At 47.1% G+C, this 16,086-nt stretch overlaps 1 protein-coding gene across 1 annotated transcript in view; it reads left to right on the forward strand.

The window, feature by feature from the left end:
* Positions 1-16,086, forward strand: part of LOC134943896 (uncharacterized) — a 69,074-nt gene that overhangs the window by 30,012 nt on the left and 22,976 nt on the right. The gene's annotated exons all lie outside the window — the stretch shown is intronic.

Below are 16,086 nucleotides of genomic sequence, written 5' to 3' on the forward strand. Positions count from 1 at the left end.
TATGTCTGATCTCGGTTTGCTGAAGGGAAAGAGATGGTTCTGAGTCACACGCAGCAGCACATCATGGTGGCTGCCCAACTGCGAGTTTACACTACAATCTCCTCTACTTGTGCACACCCTGCGCCCGAATGTGCGATAGCTGAGACACTCACTGTGAGCGCTCGTGCATACTCTAATAACGATGGTATTATATCACTTGCACCATCCAACCGTGCGCCACCACTATGGCAGCTGCAGAGCCTCTGACTGACTACAGCCTCCTGAGCGTGTGACTGTGCGTCTGGGAACGCAGCCGCTTGCACTGACACGTCTGAGATACGCTTATAACACGCCCACTGATTGGACCATGTTTAACCACCTCCGTGTCGGTCAACTGCACATGCGCTGCTGCTACAATGAACAGGTACAGGCTTTCACTATGTACACTAGGTACAGGCTATCCCAGAATGATGCGATCACATGGTGAGTGACAGGTGGCGGGCGGTCGTCTGCGACATTGCGGCATTGAGGGGGAGTGTCACTGGAAACTCAGGCACGTCATGGCCATTTTCAGGGTCAGCGTTTCACCTGCATTTCCTGCGATTGGAAACATGGCAGCGGTGCACCTGCCTATGCAGCAATGCTACATATGAGGGGATCAACCTCTAGTTTTGTTTTTGGCCATGTGATCGCAATTGAATAGTGATTGCATCGCGGGGTGGTGGCAAACATGCTGGATGACCCCAGTCTGTGATTGTAGTGGTTGCTGATTTTGCTAAAATAACAAAATCTGTGACCACCTCTGAATATCCCCCTATGATTGTCGACCAACAGTGATTTAGTTTGACCTAACGATGCATTCCCGTTGAAACAAGGTTCATGGGCTGATTTTCTGTAAACACTTTTATATGTCTGTTACATTTTAAAGGCAATCACATATTTTTTACAATGAAGTGTCAGTCACCAGGAATTTCTGCGAGTTATACTGTGCCAATATGTGCGGGCCTGTTACCTTCCCCCTATGTCATAAACTGTAAGTAACTTAAAAAATGAACATTGAAAATAGAGAAGACCTGTCAGGAAGCTTTTGTCTTCTGAGACCAGGGGTGTATTTAGGTGTCCGAGGCCCCTGGCAAAGTAAAGGACTGGTGCCCCCCCCCCCCATATTTGAAATAGGGAATGCACGTGTGCCAAAAAAGGGGTGTGGCCGCTCAATAGTACCCCAGTTCAAATGACACCACAGTAGTGTGCCTTACTCACATTACACAGAAAAGTAATGTACATTATTCACGTTATGCTACACAGTAGTACCCCTTATACACATTATGCCACACAGTAGTGTTTATATATATATATATATATATATATATATATCAGTAGCGGATCTTGCCACAGGCAAGCAGGACTTTTGCCCGGGGTGCCGCCTTCCGGAGGGCACCGCACCATGGCAAGATCCGCCACTGCTGTGCCCTCCGCTGCCCGCTGTGTCCCCCGGCTGTGCGGCTGTGTCCGCTGTGAAGGGAACTAGATGCGTCCCTTCGTGGAGGACCTTTGTCATCGCGCACCGCTCAGCATTTAAGCAGCGCTACTACTGTACAGGGGGCGTAACTGACCATGTGTTAAGCCATGCCCCCATTTCCTGCCAGGGGCGCAGAGAGGGCTCGAACCGGCCCTGATATATATATATATATATATATATATATATATGGGAAGGCGTGCACGCTCCTGGGAAAGTGGCCGTGACCTCCCAATTTTATATTATGATATCTAACTAAAAATATATAATCACACCCCCTACACATGCGCACACACACAATTAGCAGCCTTACACACAATACCCACAGTAGTTCTCATTACACATAATGTCCCCAGTATAGTGTCAGATGCACATAATGTCCTCCAGTATAGTGCCAGTAACACATAATGACCCCTGTAGTGCAGTGCCAGATACACATAATGCCCCCACAGTGCCAGATACACATGCCGCCACCGAGCCAGACACTCGTATGCCCCCACAGTGCCGGACACTCGTATGCCCCCACAGTGCCGGACACTCGTATGCCCCCACAGTGCCGGACACTCTTATGCCCCCACAGTGCCGGACACTCGTATGCCCCCACAGTGCCGGGCACTCGTATGCCCCCACAGTGCCGGACACTCGTATGCCCCACAGTGCCGGACAATCAAAGCCCCCACAGTGCCAGATACACATATTCCCCCACAGTGCCAGATACACAAATTCCCCCACAGTGCCAGATACACATATTCCCCCACAGTGCCAGAGACACATATTCCCCCACAGTGCCAGAGACACATACTGTCCCCACAGTGCAAGAGACACATATGCCCCATGTTGATTTTTCTATTAAAGGCAGCACTTTTAGGTAGAATGGCCAGACTACTATCTATAATCAGGTTTAGAGAATGAGACGGAGAATCTGTGCAATTCTATAGGGAAACAGAACAGCTGCACCCCTCTTACATCTGGTACACCCAGGGGATAAAGTGAGCCGGAACAGGGCGGAACTGAGTTCCATCAGTTCCATTTGGAGACAGAACGCAGTTCCGCCTCCTCTGGCTCACCTAACCCGATGTGTGCCGACGCCGCACAGGGAGATGCCGGGTGCCAGATATGATTGCGTTATCAGCAGCGCCCGGCTCTCCATGCACAGCCGGCGGCAGGAGATCACTACTGAGCTCCGGCTTCCGACTCCCGGCTCAGTGCGCGCTATGAGAGAGACATCATGACATCTCCCTCATAGTGCTGGGGAGTGGAGTGAAATGGACGCCAGGAAATCACAGCGGGAGCGGGGATAGGTAAGTATGTTTTTTTTTTGTTTTTTTTTTAAACGTGTGACTACTACTGGGGGCATAACTACAGGGTGGCTAACTACAGGGGCTAACTACAAGGGGGCAAGCTACTGGGGGCATTACTATTTGGGGCAAACTATTGGGGGCAAACCTACAGGGGTTCATTACTACTGGGGGTATAACTACAGGGTCATTACTACTGGGGGTATAACTACAGGGTCATTACTACTGGGGGTATAACTACAGGGTCATTACTACTGGGGGTATAACTACAGGTGCACATTAATACTGGGGGTATAACTACTAGAGATGAGCGCCTGAAATTTTTCGGGTTTTGTGTTTTGGTTTTGGGTTCGGTTCCGCGGCCGTGTTTTGGGTTCGAACGCGTTTTGGCAAAACCTCACCGAATTTTTTTTGTCGGATTCGGGTGTGTTTTGGATTCGGGTGTTTTTTTCAAAAAACACTAAAAAACAGCTTAAATCATAGAATTTGGGGGTCATTTTGATCCCAAAGTATTATTAACCTCAAAAACCATAATTTACACTCATTTTCAGTCTATTCTGAATACCTCACACCTCACAATATTATTTTTAGTCCTAAAATTTGCACCGAGGTCGCTGTGTGAGTAAGATAAGCGACCCTAGTGGCCGACACAAACACCGGGCCCATCTAGGAGTGGCACTGCAGTGTCACGCAGGATGTTCCTTCCAAAAAACCCTCCCCAAACAGCACATGACGCAAAGAAAAAAAGAGGCGCAATGAGGTAGCTGTGTGAGTAAGATTAGCGACCCTAGTGGCCGACACAAACACCGGGCCCATCTAGGAGTGGCACTGCAGTGTCACGCAGGATGTCCCTTCCAAAAAACCCTCCCCAATCAGCACATGATGCAAAGAAAAAGAAAAGAAAAAAGAGGTGCAAGATGGAATTGTCCTTGGGCCCTCCCACCCACCCTTATGTTGTATAAACAGGACATGCACACTTTAACCAACCCATCATTTCAGTGACAGGGTCTGCCACACGACTGTGACTGATATGACGGGTTGGTTTGGACCCCCCCCAAAAAAGAAGCAATTAATCTCTCCTTGCACAAACTGGCTCTACAGAGGCAAGATGTCCACCTCATCTTCACCCTCCGATATATCACCGTGTACATCCCCCTCCTCACAGATTATCAATTCGTCCCCACTGGAATCCACCATCTCAGCTCCCTGTGTACTTTGTGGAGGCAATTGCTGCTGGTCAATGTCTCCGCGGGGGAATTGATTATAATTCATTTTAATGAACATCATCTTCTCCACATTTTCTGGATGTAACCTCGTACGCCGATTGCTGACAAGGTGAGCGGCGGCACTAAACACTCTTTCGGAGTACACACTTGTGGGAGGGCAACTTAGGTAGAATAAAGCCAGTTTGTGCAAGGGCCTCCAAATTGCCTCTTTTTCCTGCCAGTATAAGTACGGACTGTGTGACGTGCCTACTTGGATGCGGTCACTCATATAATCCTCCACCATTCTATCAATGTTGAGAGAATCATATGCAGTGACAGTAGACGACATGTCCGTAATCGTTGTCAGGTCCTTCAGTCCGGACCAGATGTCAGCATCAGCAGTCGCTCCAGACTGCCCTGCATCACCGCCAGCGGGTGGGCTCGGAATTCTGAGCCTTTTCCTCGCACCCCCAGTTGCGGGAGAATGTGAAGGAGGAGATGTTGACAGGTCGCGTTCCGCTTGACTTGACAATTTTGTCACCAGCAGGTCTTTCAACCCCAGCAGACCTGTGTCTGCCGGAAAGAGAGATCCAAGGTAGGCTTTAAATCTAGGATCGAGCACGGTGGCCAAAATGTAGTGCTCTGATTTCAACAGATTGACCACCCGTGAATCCTTGTTAAGCGAATTAAGGGCTGCATCCACAAGTCCCACATGCCTAGCGGAATCGCTCCGTGTTAGCTCCTTCTTCAATGCCTCCAGCTTCTTCTGCAAAAGCCTGATGAGGGGAATGACCTGACTCAGGCTGGCAGTGTCTGAACTGACTTCACGTGTGGCAAGTTCAAAGGGCATCAGAACCTTGCACAACGTTGAAATCATTCTCCACTGCACTTGAGACAGGTGCATTCCACCTACTATATCGTGCTCAATTGTATAGGCTTGAATGGCCTTTTGCTGCTCCTCCAACCTCTGAAGCATATAGAGGGTTGAATTCCACCTCGTTACCACTTCTTGCTTCAGATGATGGCAGGGCAGGTTCAGTAGTTTTTGGTGGTGCTCCAGTCTTCTGTACGTGGTGCCTGTACGCCGAAAGTGTCCCGCAATTTTTCTGGCCACCGACAGCATCTCTTGCACGCCCCTGTCGTTTTTTAAAAAATTCTGCACCACCAAATTCAAGGTATGTGCAAAACATGGGACGTGCTGGAATTTGCCCATATTTAATGCACACACAATATTGCTGGCGTTATCCGATGCCACAAATCCACAGGAGAGTCCAATTGGGGTAAGCCATTCCGCGATGATCTTCCTCAGTTGCCGTAAGAGGTTTTCAGCTGTGTGCGTATTCTGGAAAGCGGTGATACAAAGCGTAGCCTGCCTAGGAAAGAGTTGGCGTTTGCGAGATGCTGCTACTGGTGCCGCCACTGCTGTTCTTGCGGCGGGAGTCCATACATCTACCCAGTGGGCTGTCAGTCATATAGTCCTGACCCTGCCCTGCTCCACTTGTCCACATGTCCGTGGTTAAGTGGACATTGGGTACAACTGCATTTTTTAGGACACTGGTGAGTCTTTTTCTGACGTCCGTGTACATTCTCGGTATCGCCTGCCTAGAGAAGTGGAACCTAGATGGTATTTGGTAACGGGGGCACACTGCCTCAATAAATTGTCTAGTTCCCTGTGAACTAACGGCGGATACCGGACGCACGTCTAACACCAACATAGTTGTCAAGGACTCAGTTATCCGCTTTGCAGTAGGATGACTGCTGTGATATTTCATCTTCCTCGCAAAGGACTGTTGAACAGTCAATTGCTTACTGGAAGTAGTACAAGTGGGCTTACGACTTCCCCTCTGGGATGACCATCGACTCCCAGCGGCAACAACAGCAGCGCCAGCAGCAGTAGGCGTTACACGCAAGGATGCATCGGAGGAATCCCAGGCAGGAGAGGACTCGTCAGAATTGCCAGTGACATGGCCTGCAGGACTATTGGCATTCCTGGGGAAGGAGGAAATTGACACTGACGGAGTTGGTGGGGTGGTTTGCGTGAGCTTGGTTACAAGAGGAAGGGATTTACTGGTCAGTGGACTGCTTCCGCTGTCACCCAAAGTTTTTGAACTTGTCACTGACTTATTATGAATGCGCTGCAGGTGACGTATAAGGGAGGATGTTCCGAGGTGGTTAACGTCCTTACCCCTACTTATTACAGCTTGACAAAGGGAACACACGGCTTGACACCTGTTGTCCGCATTTCTGGTGAAATACCTCCACACCGAAGAGCTGATTTTTTTGGTATTTTCACCTGGCATGTCAACGGCCATATTCCTCCCACGGACAACAGGTGTCTCCCCGGGTGCCTGACTTAAACAAACCACCTCACCATCAGAATCCTCCTGGTCAATTTCCTCCCCAGCGCCAGCAACACCCATATCCTCCTCATCCTGGTGTACTTCAACACTGACATCTTCAATCTGACTATCAGGAACTGGACTGCGGGTGCTCCTTCCAGCACTTGCAGGGGGCGTGCAAATGGTGGAAGGCGCATGCTCTTCACGTCCAGTGTTGGGAAGGTCAGGCATCGCAACCGACACAATTGGACTCTCCTTGTGGATTTGGGATTTCGAAGAATGCACAGTTCTTTGCTGTGCTGCTTTTGCCAGCTTGAGTCTTTTCATTTTTCTAGCGAGAGGCTGAGTGCTTCCATCCTCATGTGAAGCTGAACCACTAGCCATGAACATAGGCCAGGGCCTCAGCCGTTCCTTGCCACTCCGTGTGGTAAATGGCATATTGGCAAGTTTACGCTTCTCCTCCGACAATTTTATTTTAGGTTTTGGAGTCCTTTTTTTTACTGATATTTGGTGTGTTGGATTTGACATGCTCTGTACTATGACATTGGGCATCGGCCTTGGCAGACGACGTTGCTGGCATTTCATCGTCTCGGCCATGACTAGTGGCAGCAGCTTCAGCACGAGGTGGAAGTGGATCTTGATCTTTCCCTAATTTTGGAACCTCAACATTTTTGTTCTCCATATTTTAATAGGCACAACTAAAAGGCACCTCAGGTAAACAATGGAGATGGATGGATTGGATACTAGTATACAATTATGGACGGGCTGCCGAGTGCCGACACAGAGGTAGCCACAGCCGTGAACTACCGCACTGTACTGTGTCTGCTGCTAATATATAGACTGGTTGATAAAGCGATAGTATACTCGTAACTAGTATGTATGTATAAAGAAAGAAAAAAAAACCACGGTTAGGTGGTATATACAATTATGGACGGGCTGCCGAGTGCCGACACAGAGGTAGCCACAGCCGTGAACTACCGCACTGTACTGTGTCTGCTGCTAATATATAGACTGGTTGATAAAGAGATAGTATACTCGTAACTAGTATGTATGTATAAAGAAAGAAAAAAAAACCACGGTTAGGTGGTATATACAATTATGGACGGGCTGCCGAGTGCCGACACAGAGGTAGCCACAGCCGTGAACTACCGCACTGTACTGTGTCTGCTGCTAATATATAGACTGGTTGATAAAGAGATAGTATACTCGTAACTAGTATGTATGTATAAAGAAAGAAAAAAAAACCACGGTTAGGTGGTATATACAATTATGGACGGGCTGCCGAGTGCCGACACAGAGGTAGCCACAGCCGTGAACTACCGCACTGTACTGTGTCTGCTGCTAATATATAGACTGGTTGATAAAGAGATAGTATACTCGTAACTAGTATGTATGTATAAAGAAAGAAAAAAAAACCACGGTTAGGTGGTATATACAATTATGGACGGGCTGCCGAGTGCCGACACAGAGGTAGCCACAGCCGTGAACTACCGCACTGTACTGTGTCTGCTGCTAATATATAGACTGGTTGATAAAGAGATAGTATACTCGTAACTAGTATGTATGTATAAAGAAAGAAAAAAAAACCACGGTTAGGTGGTATATACAATTATGGACGGGCTGCCGAGTGCCGACACAGAGGTAGCCACAGCCGTGAACTACCGCACTGTACTGTGTCTGCTGCTAATATATAGACTGGTTGATAAAGAGATAGTATACTCGTAACTAGTATGTATGTATAAAGAAAGAAAAAAAAACCACGGTTAGGTGGTATATACAATTATGGACGGGCTGCCGAGTGCCGACACAGAGGTAGCCACAGCCGTGAACTACCGCACTGTACTGTGTCTGCTGCTAATATATAGACTGGTTGATAAAGAGATAGTATACTCGTAACTAGTATGTATGTATAAAGAAAGAAAAAAAAACCACGGTTAGGTGGTATATACAATTATGGACGGGCTGCCGAGTGCCGACACAGAGGTAGCCACAGCCGTGAACTACCGCACTGTACTGTGTCTGCTGCTAATATAGACTGGTTGATAAAGAGATAGTATACTCGTAACTAGTATGTATGTATAAAGAAAGAAAAAAAAACCACGGTTAGGTGGTATATACAATTATGGACGGGCTGCCGAGTGCCGACACAGAGGTAGCCACAGCCGTGAACTACCGCACTGTACTGTGTCTGCTGCTAATATAGACTGGTTGATAAAGAGATAGTATACTACTAATATTATATATACTGGTGGTCAGGTCACTGGTCACTAGTCACACTGGCAGTGGCACTCCTGCAGCAAAAGTGTGCACTGTTTAATTTTAATATAATATTATGTACTCCTGGCTCCTGCTATAACCTATAACTGGCACTGCAGTAGTGCTCCCCAGTCTCCCCCACAATTATAAGCTGTGTGAGCTGAGCAGTCAGACAGATATATAATATATATAGATGATGCAGCACACTGGCCTGAGCCTGAGCAGTGCACACAGATATGGTATGTGACTGACTGAGTCACTGTGTGTATCGCTTTTTTCAGGCAGAGAACGGATATATTAAATAAACTGCACTGTGTGTCTGGTGGTCACTCACTATATAATATATTATGTACTCCTGGCTCCTGCTATAACCTATAACTGGCACTGCAGTAGTGCTCCCCAGTCTCCCCCACAATTATAAGCTGTGTGAGCTGAGCAGTCAGACAGATATATATAATATTATATATAGATAATAGATGATGCAGCACACTGGCCTGAGCCTGAGCAGTGCACACAGATATGGTATGTGACTGAGTCACTGTGTGCTGTGTATCGCTTTTTTCAGGCAGAGAACGGATTATAAATAAAACTGGTGGTCACTATCAGCAAAACTCTGCACTGTACTGAGTACTCCTAATGCTCCCCAAAATTAGTAAATCAAGTGTCTCTCTAATCTATTCTAAACGGAGAGGACGCCAGCCACGTCCTCTCCCTATCAATCTCAATGCACGTGTGAAAATGGCGGCGACGCGCGGCTCCTTATATAGAATCCGAGTCTCGCGATAGAATCCGAGCCTCGCGAGAATCCGACAGCGTCATGATGACGTTCGGGCGCGCTCGGGTTAACCGAGCAAGGCGGGAAGATCCGAGTCGCTCGGACCCGTGAAAAAAAACATGAAGTTCTGGCGGGTTCGGATTCAGAGAAACCGAACCCGCTCATCTCTAATAACTACAGGGGTGCATTACTACTGGGGGTATAACTACAGGTGCACATTAATACTGGGGGTATAACTACAGGGGTGCATTACTACTGGGGGTATAACTACAGGTGCACATTAATACTGGGGGTATAACTACAGGGGCGCATTACTACTGGGGGTATAACTACAGGGGTGCATTACTACTGGGGGTATAACTACAGGTGCACATTACTACTGGGGGTATAACTACAGGTGCACATTAATACTGGGGGTATAACTACAGGGGTGCATTACTACTGGGGGTATAACTACAGGTGCACATTACTACTGGGGGTATAACTACAGGGTCATTACTACTGGGGGTATAACTACAGGGTCATTACTACTGGGGGTATAACTACAGGGTCATTACTACTGGGGGTGTAACTACAGGGTCATTACTACTGGGGGTATAACTACAGGGTCATTACTACTGGGGGTATAACTACAGGGTCATTACTACTGGGGGTATAACTACAGGGTCATTACTACTGGGGGTATAACTACAGGGTCATTACTACTGGGGGTGTAACTACAGGGTCATTACTACTGGGGGTGTAACTACAGGGTCATTACTACTGGGGGTATAACTACAGGGTCATTACTACTGGGGGTATAACTACAGGGTCATTACTACTGGGGGTATAACTACAGGGTCATTACTACTGGGGGTATAACTACAGGGGCGCATTACTACTGGGGGTATAACTACAGGGTCATTACTACTGGGGGTATAACTACAGGGTCATTACTACTGGGGGTATAACTACAGGGTCATTACTACTGGGGGTATAACTACAGGGTCATTACTACTGGGGGTATAACTACAGGGTCATTACTACTGGGGGTATAACTACAGGGTCATTACTACTGGGGGTATAACTACAGGGTCATTACTACTGGGGGTATAACTACAGGGTCATTACTACTGGGGGTATAACTACAGGTGCACATTAATACTGGGGGTATAACTACAGGGGCGCATTACTACTGGGGGTATAACTACAGGTGCACATTAATACTGGGGGTATAACTACAGGGGTGCATTACTACTGGGGGTATAACTACAGGTGCACATTAATACTGGGGGTATAACTACAGGGTCATTACTACTGGGGGTATAACTACAGGGTCATTACTACTGGGGGTATAACTACAGGGCCATTACTACTGGGGGTATAACTACAGGGTCATTACTACTGGGGGTATAACTACAGGGTCATTACTACTGGGGGTATAACTACAGGGTCATTACTACTGGGGGTATAACTACAGGGTCATTACTACTGGGGGTATAACTACACGGTCATTAATACTGGGGGTATAACTACAGGTGCACATTACTACTGGGGGTATAACTACAGGGTCATTACTACTGGGGGTATAACTACAGGGTCATTACTACTGGGGGTATAACTACAGGGTCATTACTACTGGGGGTATAACTACAGGGTCATTACTACTGGGGGTATAACTACAGGTGCACATTAATACTGGGGGTATAACTACAGGGGCGCATTACTACTGGGGGTATAACTACAGGTGCACATTAATACTGGGGGTATAACTACAGGGGTGCATTACTACTGGGGGTATAACTACAGGTGCACATTAATACTGGGGGTATAACTACAGGGGTGCATTACTACTGGGGGTATAACTACAGGTGCACATTACTACTGGGGGTATAACTACAGGTGCACATTAATACTGGGGGTATAACTACAGGGGTGCATTACTACTGGGGGTATAACTACAGGTGCACATTACTACTGGGGGTATAACTACAGGGGTGCATTACTACTGGGGGTATAACTACAGGGTCATTACTACTGGGGGTATAACTACAGGGTCATTACTACTGGGGGTATAACTACAGGGTCATTACTACTGGGGGTATAACTACAGGGCCATTACTACTGGGGGTATAACTACAGGGTCATTACTACTGGGGGTATAACTACAGAGTCATTACTACTGGGGGTATAACTACAGAGTCATTACTACTGGGGGTATAACTACAGGGTCATTACTACTGGGGGTATAACTACAGGGGCGCATTACTACTGGGGGTATAACTACAGGGTCATTACTACTGGGGGTATAACTACAGGGTCATTACTACTGGGGGTATAACTACAGGGTCATTACTACTGGGGGTATAACTACAGGGTCATTAATACTGGGGGTATAACTACAGGTGCACATTACTACTGGGGGTATAACTACAGGGTCATTACTACTGGGGGTATAACTACAGGGTCATTACTACTGGGGGTATAACTACAGGGTCATTACTACTGGGGGTATGACTACAGGGTCATTACTACTGGGGGTATAACTACAGGTGCACATTAATACTGGGGGTATAACTACAGGGGCGCATTACTACTGGGGGTATAACTACAGGTGCACATTAATACTGGGGGTATAACTACAGGGGTGCATTACTACTGGGGGTATAACTACAGGTGCACATTAATACTGGGGGTATAACTACAGGGGTGCATTACTACTGGGGGTATAACTACAGGTGCACATTACTACTGGGGGTATAACTACAGGTGCACATTAATACTGGGGGTATAACTACAGGGGTGCATTACTACTGGGGGTATAACTACAGGTGCACATTACTACTGGGGGTATAACTACAGGGGTGCATTACTACTGGGGGTATAACTACAGGGTCATTACTACTGGGGGTTTAACTACAGGGTCATTACTACCGGGGGTATAACTACAGGGTCATTACTACTGGGGGTATAACTACAGGGTCATTACTACTGGGGGTATAACTACAGGGTCATTACTACTGGGGGTATAACTACAGAGTCATTACTACTGGGGGTATAACTACAGGGTCATTACTACTGGGGGTATAACTACAGGGGCGCATTACTACTGGGGGTATAACTACAGGGTCATTACTACTGGGGGTATAACTACAGGGTCATTACTACTGGGGGTATAACTACAGGGTCATTACTACTGGGGGTATAACTACAGGGTCATTACTACTGGGGGTATAACTACAGGGTCATTACTACTGGGGGTATAACTACAGGTGCACATTACTACTGGGGGTATAACTACAGGGGCACATTACTACTGGGGGTATAACTACAGGTGCACATTAATACTGGGGCTATAACTACAGGGGTGCATTACTACTGGGGGTATAACTACAGGTGCACATTAATACTGGGGGTATAACTACAGGGGTGCATTACTACTGGGGGTATAACTACAGGTGCACATTACTACTGGGGGTATAACTACAGGTGCACATTAATACTGGGGGTATAACTACAGGGGTGCATTACTACTGGGGGTATAACTACAGGTGCACATTACTACTGGGGGTATAACTACAGGGGTGCATTACTACTGGGGGTATAACTACAGGGTCATTACTACTGGGGGTATAACTACAGGGTCATTACTACTGGGGGTATAACTACAGGGTCATTACTACTGGGGGTATAACTACAGGGTCATTACTACTGGGGGTATAACTACAGGGTCATTACTACTGGGGGTATAACTACAGGGTCATTACTACTGGGGGTATAACTACAGGGTCATTACTACTGGGGGTATAACTACAGGGGCGCCTTACTACTGGGGGTATAACTACAGGGTCATTACTACTGGGGGTATAACTACAGGGTCATTACTACTAAGGGTATAACTACAGGGTCATTAATACTGGGGGTATAACTACAGGTGCACATTACTACTGGGGGTATAACTACAGGGTCATTACTACTGGGGGTATAACTACAGGGTCATTACTACTAAGGGTATAACTACAGGGTCATTAATACTGGGGGTATAACTACAGGTGCACATTACTACTGGGGGTATAACTACAGGGTCATTACTACTGGGGGTATAACTACAGGGTCATTACTACTGGGGGTATAACTACAGGGTCATTACTACTGGGGGTATAATTACAGGGTCATTACTACTGTTGGTATAACTACGGGGGACATAACTACTGGGGGTATAGCTACAGGGGCACATTACTACTGGTGGCATAACTACAGGGGGACATAACTACTGGGGGTATAACTACAGGGGCATTACTACTGGTGGCATAACTAGAGGGGCGCATTGCTACTGAGGGCATAACTACAAGGGCATTACTACTGGGGGTATAACTACAGGAGAGCATTACTACTAGTTGCATAACTACAGGGGCATTACTACTGAGGGCATAACTACAGAGGCGTATTACTACTGGGGACATTACACCAGGCAGTTATCTTACTGCAGCTCTCTTACACCAGACAGTCATCTTACTGCAGCTCTCTTACACCAGGCACTCATCTTACTGCAGCTCTCTTACAGCAGGCACTCATCTTACTACAGCTCTCTTACACCAGGCACTCATCTTACTGCAGCTCTTACACCAGGCACTCATCTTACTGCAGCTCTCTTACACCAGGCACTCATCTTACTGCAGCTCTCTTACACCAGGCACTCATCTTACTGCAGCTCTCTTACACCAGGCAGTCATCTTACTGCAGCTCTCTTACACCAGACAGTCATCTTACTGCAGCTCTCTTACACCAGGCACTCATCTTACTGCAGCTCTCTTACAGCAGGCACTCATCTTACTACAGCTCTCTTACACCAGGCACTCATCTTACTGCAGCTCTTACACCAGGCACTCATCTTACTGCAGCTCTCTTACACCAGGCACTCATCTTACTGCAGCTCTCTTACACCAGGCACTCATCTTACTGCAGCTCTCTTACACCAGGCACTCATCTTACTGCAGCTCTCTTACACCAGGCACTCATCTTACTGCAGCTTTCCTACACCAGGCACTCATCTTACTGCAGCTCTTACATCAGGCACTCATCTTACTGCAGCTCTCTTACATCAGGCACTCATCTTACTGCAGCTCTCTTACACCAGGCACTTATCTTACTGCAGCTCTCTTACACCAGGCACTCATCTTACTGCAGCTCTTACATCAGGCACTCATCTTACTGCAGCTCTCTTACATCAGGCACTCATCTTACTGCAGCTCTCTTACACCAGGCACTTATCTTACTGCAGCTCTCTTACACCAGGCACTCATCTTACTGCAGCTCTTACACCAGGCAGTCATCTTACTGCAGTATTCCAACACAAGGCAGACATCTTATTGCAGCTCTCTTACACCAGGCACTCATCTTACTGCAGTATTCCAACACAAAGCAGACATCTTATTGCAGCTCTCTTACACCAGGCACTCATCTTACTGCAGCTCTCTTACCTCAGGCACTCATCTTACTGCAGCTCTCTTATACCAGGTACTCATTTTACTACAGCTCTCTTACACCAGGAAGTCATCTTACTGCAGCTTTCTTAAAACAGGCACTCATCTTACTGCAGCTCTCTTATACCAGGTACTCTTTTTACTACAGCTCTCTTACACCAGGAAGTCATCTTACTGCAGCTCTCTTACACCAGGCAGTCATCTTACTGCAGCTCTTACACCAGGCACTCATCTTACTGCAGCTCTCTTACACCAGGCACTCATCTTACTGCAGCTCTCTTACACCAGGCACTCATCTTACTGCAGCTCTCTTACACCAGACAGTCATCTTACTGCAGCTTTCTTACACCAGACACTCATCTTACTGCAGCTCTCTTACACCAGGCACTCATCTTACTGCAGCTCTCTTACACCAGGCAGTCATCTTACTGCAACTCTCTTTCACCAGACAGTCATCTTTCTGCAGCTTTCTTACACCAGGAACTCATCTTACTGCAGCTCTCTTACACCAGGCAATCATCTTACTGCAGCTTTCTTACACCAGGCACTCATCTTACTACAGCTCTCTTACACCAGGCACTCATCTTACTGCAGCTCTCTTACACCAGGCACTCATCTTACTGCAGCTCTCTTACACCAGGTACTCTTTTTACTACAGCTCTCTTACACCAGGAAGTCATCTTACTGCAGCTCACTTACACCAGGCACTCATTTTACTGCAGCTCTCTTACACCAGGCAGTCATCTTACTGCAGCTATATTACACCATGCACTCATCTTACTGCAGCTCTTACACCAGGCAGTCATCTTACTGCAGCTCTCTTACACCAGGCAGTCATCTTACTGCAGCTTTCCTACACCAGGCACTCATCTTACTGCAGCTCTCTTACACCAGGCACTCATCTTACTGCAGCTCTCTTACATCAGGCACTCATCTTACTGCAGCTCTCTTACACCAGGCACTCATCTTACTGCAGCTCTTACACCAGGCACTCATCTTACGGCAGCTCTCTTACACCAGGCAGTCATCTTACTGCAGTATTCCAACACAAGGCAGACATCTTATTGCAGCTCTCTTACACCAGGCAATCATCTTACTGCAGTATTCCAACACAAGGCAGACATCTTATAGCAGCTCTCTTACACCAGGCACTCATCTTACTGCAGTATTCCAACACAAGGCAGACATCTTATTGCAGCTCTCTTACACCAGGCACTCATCTTACTGCAGCTCTCTTACACCAGGCACTCATCTTA

This window comes from Pseudophryne corroboree, chromosome 7 (assembly GCF_028390025.1).
Source record: "Pseudophryne corroboree isolate aPseCor3 chromosome 7, aPseCor3.hap2, whole genome shotgun sequence".
Lineage (NCBI taxonomy): Eukaryota > Metazoa > Chordata > Amphibia > Anura > Myobatrachidae > Pseudophryne > Pseudophryne corroboree.